Source organism: Fukomys damarensis, unplaced genomic scaffold, assembly GCF_012274545.1.
Source record: "Fukomys damarensis isolate Sample0158 unplaced genomic scaffold, DMR_v1.0_HiC HiC_scaffold_16, whole genome shotgun sequence".
Classification (NCBI taxonomy): Eukaryota; Metazoa; Chordata; class Mammalia; order Rodentia; family Bathyergidae; genus Fukomys; species Fukomys damarensis.
This window is the reverse complement of record NW_022900928.1, coordinates 36122049-36131620: the sequence shown is the minus strand read 5'-3', so window position 1 is coordinate 36131620 and position 9572 is coordinate 36122049. Positions and strand designations below refer to the sequence as shown.

Here is a 9572-nt window from a genome sequence, read left to right as displayed (position 1 = left end):
CATGTAACATGTCAATACCTACATACACTGCATAATATTTAAACCAGGTAAAACACACATCGCTTCATTTATCATTTCTTTCTGGTGAAAATTTTCAAATATTTTCTTCTACCCCTTTGAAATGCAAACTACATTACTGATGTCTATAGTCACCCAACTGTACAATAGCACAACAAAACTGCTTACTCCTACATAACTGTATCTTAGGGTGCACTGTTCAAACTTCCCCCAAGTCCCTTTCCCCTCCCCAATTCTCCATCCTCTGGTAATAACCATACTTCTGTAAGATCAACATTTTTTAGATCTCACAGGAGCAAGATCATGCAGGACTTGTCTTTCTATGCCTAGCTTATCTCACTTAACATAATCATCTCCAGTCCTGTCCATGTAATCACAAATGATAGGATTTTATTCATTTTTATAGCTGCATAATATTCCATTGTATATATCTACCACATTTTTTTATCAGTTCATAGATACAAGTTATTTACATTTTTTGGCTATTGTGAATAATGCTTTCAATGAACCAGGGATTGCAAATGTCTCTTCAGCATAGTTTATTTTTTCTTTGGCTATACATGCAGTAGTGGCCTTGCTAAATTATATGGTCTGGATGTTTTATTTTAATCATTTGTTTGTTTGTTTGTTTATCCTCTATACTTTTTTCCATAATGCCTGAACTACTTTATATTTCCACTTTGCTAGGTTTCCCTTTTCTTCATACCCTCACCAGTACTTGCTATCTTTAATTTTTTGCTTATAATCACTGATATCTCTTTGTGGGTTTTGTTGTTGTGTTGTTGTTGTTTATTTTGGTTTTTTTTTTTTTTTTTTTTTTTTGGTAATGGGGATCAAACTTAGGAACTTGCACTTGAGAGGCAGATGGTAGAACCACTGAGCTAAATCCCCAGCCCTTCTTCCTGGTTTCTGATTTGCATTTTTTTGATCATTAGTGATGTTGAGCATTTGTCATCTACCTGTTAGCTATTGTATTCTTTTGAGAAGCTATCACCTGTTTTTTGTTTTTTGTATGAGCAATCAAACTCAGGACCTTGCACTTGCTAGGGAGGCACAGCACCAGTGAGCTAAATCCCTGGCAATCATCTGTTTTTAATTGGGTTATTTGTTGCCTTACTACTGAGTTTTTGGAGTGCCTTATATTTTCTGAATATCAATCTCTTCTCAGATATATAATTTTCAAATATTTTCTCTCATTCCCTAGGTTGTCCCTGTACTGGTTTGAATTTCCTTTGGTATGCAGAAGGTATTTAATTTTATGTAATCCCATTTGTCTATTTTTGTTTTGTTGCCTATGCCTTTGGGGTCTTGTCCAAAACTCCTTTCCCATTCCAACCAAGGTCATGAACATTTCTCCTATGTTTTCTTCTAGTGGTTATTTTCAGATCTTATATTTAAGTCTTTAATCAATTTTGATTTGATTTTTGAAACTACTAAGAGATAAGGGTCTTTTTTTAAATCTTCTGCATGTAGATAGCCAATTTTCCTAGCACTCTTTATTGAAAAGATTTTCCTCTTAGCATCTCTACTGAAAATAAGCTGGCTGTAGATGCATAGGTTGGCTTTTAGGGTTTCTATTCTGTTGCCTTGGTTTATGTCTCTAGGTCAATAACATACCATTTTAAATATTATGATTTTGACTACAGTCATTCATAGGAAAATGGATGCATATTGATGCCATACTCAAGTGAAATAAATAAGACACACACAAGTAAATACTAAATAGTTTCTCTGGTGTGAAAAACTAAAAGTGTAACTTGAATAACTGTATACAAATTGTGTAACTGATACTGTGAAATAGGGAGAAAAGGACTAAAGGTGTAGGGGAAGTGAGCAGGGTAGGGGAAAGGAAATAAAAGAAAAGAAAAAGTATGAGAAATGGAGTAAATGGAAACAAAGTCTTTGTAAATAGGGGAGGGTGGATGGGGGAGAAGGGAGTGCAGGGATATGGGGAAAATTTGAGAACCAAGATCTGTCATGTAAAGGTACAAGATCCCAGTGATTAATGTAACTGTACTGTACACTTAAAAAGTACCAGTACTCAGCCATAAAGAATGAGAAATTAGATTCATTCATAGGAAAATGGATACATATTGAGGATATACTCCTAAGTGAAATAAATAAGTTACATGTGTAAATACCAAATAGTTTCTCTGGTGTGAATAAACTATAAAAATACATAAGATCCTAATGAGATAATTGACAATGTGAAATAGGAAGAAAAGGGCTAAAATTTTAGGGAAAGTGGGAAGGGTAGGGGAAAGTTAATAAGGGAAAGAAAAAAATAGGAGAAAATGACAAAATGGAAATAAAGTGTTTGTAAATGGGGAGGGAAGGAGGGGGTGAAGGGAGGGCAGGGACAAGGGGAAAAAATGAGAACCAAGACCTGTCATGTAAAGGTACAAGATCCCAAAAATGAATGTAATTGTACTGTATACCTAAAATGCATCAATAAACTCAATGAGGAAAAAAAAGTACCAATAAATTCAATAAGAAAAATAAATAAAGGATGAACCAAAAAAATAAATAAATATTATGATTTTTGTAATGTTTTGGAGTCAGGTGGTGCAATGCCCGCTGCTTTATTCTTTTTGGCTTAAAATAGCTTTGGGTATTTGGGATTTTTTTGTGTGTGTGTGTGGCTGTATATAAATGTCAGCATTATTCTCTCTAGTTCCAGAAAGAATGTTGATGTTTTTTATAGCGATTGCAGTGAATCTGTGAACAGCCTTGTGTAGGATGGATACTTAGCACTAATTCTTCCAACCTATGCACATGTGATGTCTCCCTACTTTCCTGTTTCTTTTTCAATTTCTTTCATTGATGTTTCACAGTTTACAACATAGAGATCTTTCACCTGTTTGGTTAAATTTATTTCATTTCATTTTATTGTAGATATTGTAAATGGGATTGCCTTCTTGATTTCTATTTCAGGTAGCTTACTACTGACAGCAACACCACTGATTTTGATATTTATATCTTGAAATTTTGCTGAACTCATTTGATCTCCATCCTTTTGGTGATTTTCTATACTTAGGATCATGAATCTGCAAATATTGACAGTTTTACTTCTTTTCTAATTTGGATATCCTTTATTTCTTTCCCTAGCTTGTTTGCTCTGTCTAGTTCTAGCAGTATGCTGAACAAAATGAGTGAAAGTGGGTATTTTTACCCTATTCCAGACCTTAGAGAGAATGCTTTTGGCTTTCACTAATTTTGTATCATTTTAGCTTTATAAAAAGCCTTTATTGTGTTGAAGTATATTCCTTCCACAACTAATTTGTTCAATGTTTTTATCATGAAGATATGCTGAATTTTATCAAATACCTTTTCTTCATCCATTGAGATGACAATAAAGCTTTGTCTGTTATTTTTTTTGATGTGGGGTATCACATCTATTGATTTGTCTGAATTACATAATCCTTGCATTCCTGGGATTAATCCCACTTGATTATGAATAACATTTTAATGTGTTAAATTCCATTTGCTAGTATTTTATTGAGGACTTCTTTATCTAAGTTTATCAAAAATATTGGCCTGTAGTTTCCTTTTGTTGTCATTCTGGTGGTGGTGACTTTACCTAGTTTTGATAGCAGCTTAATGCTGGCCTTATTGAAGGTATTTGGAAGAATTTCTTCCCCTTCTACCTTCCAGAATTACTGAAAGACAATGGGTAATCATTCTTTAAATATTTGCTGGAATAAACCAACGAAGCCATCTGGTCCTAGGCTTCTGTTTGAAAGGAGGCTTTTTATTACTGATTTAATCTTATTATTGTTACTGGTCTGTTGAGGTTTTCTATTTCTTCATGATTCAGGCTTGGTAAGATTCATGTGTCTAGGAATTTGTCCATTTCTTTTAGTTTATCAAATTTGTTGGCACATAGTTGTTCATAATAATCTCTGATGACATTTTGCATTCCTGTCGTGGCATTTGTATTCCCTTGCTCATCATATTTTAAATTTTTGATAGCTCATTTCACATTTTTATATTGTTTATCTCAGCATATCAATGTAATTAATTTTAGTTTTAGTCTTTTTTTCAGTCTTCATACTAAAGATATTATTGGCTTATGGATCATGCTTACAACATTAGAGTATTTATAATTAAATTATATAATTACTCTTACCAGTATATTTTATATTTTCCATGCTTAATTCTCATTCATTAACATCTCTTTCAGTTTGAAAAAATTCATTTAGTATTTCTCATGAGACAGATTTGGTAAAGATGTATTCTTTCAACTTTTTATTTCTAGGAGCATCTGTCTCTATTTTTTTTTTTTTTTTTTTTTTTTTTTTTTTGTTAGCAGAGTTTGAACTTAGGGCTTGTGCTTGTGAGGCAGGCAGTTGCATCACTAAGCTAAATCTCTGGCCCTACCACTGTTTCTAAAAGAGTTTTTCTGGGTATAGTATTTCAAGTTTGTTGTTGACAGTTTGTTTGTGTGCTTGTTTATTCTGTCAGCACTGTGAAAATCACCTGTCATGCTCCCCTGGCCAATGAGGTTTCTGCTGAGAGGTCTAGCGTCAGGCACACCAGCACACACATATGTACTAGGATCTGTGTCTTACAGCCTTGAGAATCTTTTTCTTTTACCTTTGAGAAGTTTGTTACAAGGTGGCTTAGGATGGAGATGATTGAGTGAAACCTGGCTGGAGAACACTGACCTGTCTGTACAGTGTATATTTCCCTAGGTTTGGGATCTTTTCTGTCATTGTTTGAATAACTTTCTACCTTTTGGCATTCTCAGTCCTTCTTGAACCCCATAACCTCAATAGTTGCTCTTTGAATACTGTCCCAAAAATTCCCAGACTTTCTTCATTCCTCTTCATTCTTTTTTTTTTTCTCTAAAAGTACATTTTCCAATAGCTTATCTTCAAGATCGCTGATTCTGTCTTTTGTCTGATCTCTCCTGCCTTTGATACCTTATATTGTGCTCCTGATTTCACTGTTTTTCAGATCAACAATTTCTGAGGGTTTTTTATTGTTTTTATTTAAGTTAGAGTATTGAAACATTTCTATGGTCTTTTTTTCAAGATCATTGTGTTACACTGAAAGATCATGGTAAGTAAGATCATGGTTTCCTGAAAGCTCTTAATACTTTTTAGTGTGTGACATCATCTGGGTACTGAAGAATGGGATATTTATTCCAGTCTTCCAAATATAGCTTTGTTTGTGTCTCTCTTTCTAGAAATTCTAAGCAAGCAGCTTATTTTTTCTGAGCCTGAAATCATTTCTACTCTTTCACCATCAGATTGTGAAACCCTGGTCCAGGTTTGTCAAGCAGTTGGCATATGTCATCACTATTTCATTTCTAAAGGACAATCTGATCCTAGGTTTATCCCAAATGCACAGGTGATTTATTGTCCACAAAGAACCAGGAAATAGAGAGTAGTAGCCTGTCCCTACAAGCCTCTCCCTGGGGCTTTGGTTGGCCCAAATCCCTGTCCACAACTATTAGCCTGTGGCCAGGCACTGTGTAGTTCTGCCCAGCTCTGAGCAAAATCACTGTGGGTGGACCAGCCTCAGGCTTTTATGCCACATTTATGGGCACCAGAGCCACCATGATGTGAGACAGCTTGGGTCCACAGCACAGCCAGACCAGCTGAACAATGGGATATAACCAAGGCCCACAATGCTATGGGCTGCCTATTGCTGGTTAAAATCATGGACCAAGAGTACAGAAACAAGTTACATGTGACACTAGCTGGAACAGAAGTCCAACACACTGAGGCCATATCTTGCCCTGGCACTAGAGCTATTTCAGAGGTTCTATATGCAAGGCAGGACTAGGAATGAGGACTGATAGCATCTGCCACATATTAGGTCTCAGCAGCCCAGCATTTAGCTCCAGGGAAAAGTTTTGTACACTCATTACCATGTCCTACTCCTGGGCAATGGAACTTGTACTACACTGTGCTGCTTGAGGTTGCATTAGGTTAATGAAACCAATCCCTTGGTCACTGAGGCTGACACTAAGCTGGGCTATGGCAGAATCGCAGAGCTACAATGACCTGTACATCCTCAGGGTGCACCCATGCCAACTTCAGGCCAAAATTTATGTTCATCCTATTGGGGTGCAGGTCTGCACATAATGCCACAGAAATTCTGGAGCTCTGTCTATAAGCACTGGCCTGCTGATAATTGTGCTGCCCATGGTTTGGGAATGGGTAGTGGAGACCATCCCTTGGCCACCAAGAATGATGTTTAGTTGGGTTGTATCTGAATCTCACAGCCACCATCTCAAGAGGAGGGTAGTTATGCCTCAGGCTCAATGCAAGGCAGGCAAACATGGAGGCTGAAACTCTGGAGGCTGGTCTACAGGCTCATCTCTGAGCTCTGGGCTGCATGTGGGGCCTTTAGTTTCTACCAGGTACTAAGTCTCACCTCAGCAGGCCTGACTTTTTTGCCCTGTTCCCCCACCTTTGCCAACTGAGGTTGCAGGAAGGGCAACAAGCAGTTGGCCTAACACAATTTCAGCAGCTCAGTCTTCAGGTATTAATTAGGGGTTGTGGTGCTTTGCCCATCTCTGGGTTTAACTGTGGCAGGCCCCGTATGATACTGTGTTTCAAGTATAAAACCTGGACTTAATACTCTCTTCCTCCTCTAAGAAGGAGACATTGTTCTCAGTGCTGAGCTGGTTGGAGTTGGGGGAAGGGTAACACAGCAAATTCCCTTATTGCCTTCTATACTCTTTTTTTTCCTATTATACTATTAATAGGCACTATAATCACTAATCTGACTTTCTTAACTCTTGAGAAAGTAACTTGGTGTGTGAGTAACTATCAACTTGGTGTTGTTCCCAAAGAGAGACATAAAAGAAGGATCTTAATCTAATCATACCTTCCCATGTAAGGCATATTTCTTAATCTGACTGAGGAGGAGCAAGACTATAAAGCTGAACCAGTCATGGCCTCGGGCCCCAAGAGTTACAACCCAGGGGAGGGCCTGGCTGAAAGGAAGAGCTATGTTAAAGGAGGAAGAGAACTAAAGTTGTAAGAACAAGCAAAGAAACACCTAATTCGTTTTGCATCAGGAAGCCCCAGCATTTGAGCCATACTTTGAAAGTATAATAATGAGAAAGAAAGGAGGATGTCAAGAAAAAGCAAAGGATAAAGAGATACATAGAAGTGGAAAAGCCATTCTCTACAGGTGCACAGAATCCTTACTGACAAAGACACATAGGCTGGACTTGCCCAAATCTGAGCACAGCAAATATGCAAATAAAAGATCTGAATAGTAATCTTTAAATGCAAAGCAACTGATGTAACTTTATCATGTAAGCGATTAGGAGCCAGTCAGTATTTTGAAAATTCGATTTGCATTTTAGAATGGTCACACAGCAGTGTGGGGGATAGGTTTTAGAAGGAAGAGATAGGAGACTCCAGTCTATGAGGAAAAGGGCAAAGAATGAAAAGGGCAAGAGAAAGTGAGGAATTTTCTTCAGAAAGTGAACATAGCAGGTGTCCTGCATACTCTAGTAGCCTATCAAACCCCAAGTCATCAATATAAATCCATAGATCTGTGCTTGCTTCAGCAGCACATATACTAAAGTTCGAATGATACAGAAAAGATTAGCATGGCCCCTGTGCAAGGATGACATGCAATTTCATGAAGCAGTCCATATTTTTATCCTTCAAAATTGATGGGGAAATAAGATACTTCCACAAAAAAGAACTGAGAAATTCCATGAACACAAAACCAGCCCTCCAAACAATTCTAAACAATATCCTGGAAAAAGACAATGGAGATCACAACTCCATAAGGCCCAACAGAGCAAATCCAGCAGGCAAGGCAAGAAATTAAAGGCAGAGGGCAAAAAATAAAATAGTCAACAACAGGACAATAACATAACAAGGATAACTCAATACTTATCAGATGTAACCAACAATATTAATGGCCTCAGTTCACCATTCAAAAGAAAGAGACTGGCAGAATGGATTAAGGAGCAAAATCCGGCCATCGCTCAAGCTCTGGGAGGTAGGCTGGGACCCAGTCCACCGCGGGAAGGAGAACCATGCCAGCTCCCGACACAGCCGCCATCCCTCAAGCACTGGGAAGGTAGCCGTGTGGGTGCCCCTGAATCCCCATAAGCCCCCCACACACACTCTCAGACCTACTGACTGTGCCAGTCTTTGGACCCACTCTGCAAAGACAGAGGTGGTCATCAAGGATATTCTTCTGAGTTCCCAACTTTGAACATCTTTAAAGAAAGGGCGTGGGAAACCTGTAATAGAACGTTGCGGAGGTCAACCATTCAGAAGGATGGGGAACTCAATATGGGCCTTGAAGCCTGAGGTCAGTCAGCATCAGGGGGTTCAGCAATCAGCTAACTGAGATCAGGGGTCTTGCATCCTCACTCTGTCTGAGCCATTAAATGGTAAATAAACTATATTGAAATTTTGTTCACTGCAGACATGTTCTGGACTGCTTCTTGATTTCAATTTAATACAAATGATTTAAGGGTGATAGACTAGTGACTACCACAGGTGGTCAGTGTCCAAGTTGTGCTTGATTTTAATGTGCTGCTGATTGTATCAGTTGGGGTAAAGCATTGCCGTTGATTTGATGAGCTCTTTTCTCTGATGTTATGAAGATGAGAATGTCTGTGGGTCGTTAGAGACACAGAAGCTAGGGCACAACTATATCAGGAATATTTGGGTGATATCCCAGAGATTAAACCAAGGACAGTCCAACAACAAAAATTAAAATGAGAAAACACTTAAGCAAGACACAAGGACAGACTTCTAGTTCACCAATGGCAAACAGTAGGGCAAATGAGGATGAAAAGGCCGATAGTGAACCACCAGGACACCCTGAACTCAAAGCACAGGAAGTAACAAAACAGATCAATCAGGATCTAGAAAAATTCAAAACAGAAATAATTTCCCAGATAACCATAGAGATAGTGAGCAAAATGGAAGTCGTGATTTGAGACTCTAGAGCAGAAACTGACAAAAAAAATAGATGACCTCAGGACCATGATAGAATCCATGAAAGCCCAGCATAAGAAAGAAATGGAAAAAATAAATGCCCAACATAGGAAAGAAATGGAATCCATAAAGCAGATTCAAACAGAGATCCAAGAGATTAAACACTCTATTGAAAGTGTACGCAACAGAATAAAAGAATGTGAAGATAGGCTCTCAGATATAGAAGATAAGATTGCAGTCAGTGACCATGAAAAGAGAGGTCTCTTAAAAACAGTAAGAGATCATGAGAAATCGATCCAACAATTCCTAGATGATGCAAAGAAGAATAACATAAGACTGATAGGAATACATGAAGTAGCAGGAGAAAATACAAATGACTTTAAAAAGCTGTTCACAGAATTAATGACAGAAAACTTCCCAAACAGAGGGGAAGAATTTGACATTCAGATAACTGAGGCATATAGGACCCCAACTAGCTACAATCAAAAAAATCTACACCTAGACATTTAATAATCAAGATACCCAACAGAAGAACAAAATACTACAAGCAGTAAGAGAAAAGAAACAAATCACATACAAAGGAAAGCCCATCAGAATCACAGCAGACTTTTCAACACAAAC

General features: G+C 37.8%; 1 non-coding gene across 1 annotated transcript; it reads left to right on the top strand.

Annotated features, from left to right (window-relative positions):
- Positions 1-7542: 7542 nt before the first annotated feature.
- LOC117286408 lies at positions 7543-7649 on the top strand. Its single transcript, XR_004517580.1, has one exon. It is a non-coding gene; the product is annotated as a U6 spliceosomal RNA (small nuclear RNA).
- The last annotated feature ends 1923 nt before the right edge of the window (positions 7650-9572 follow it).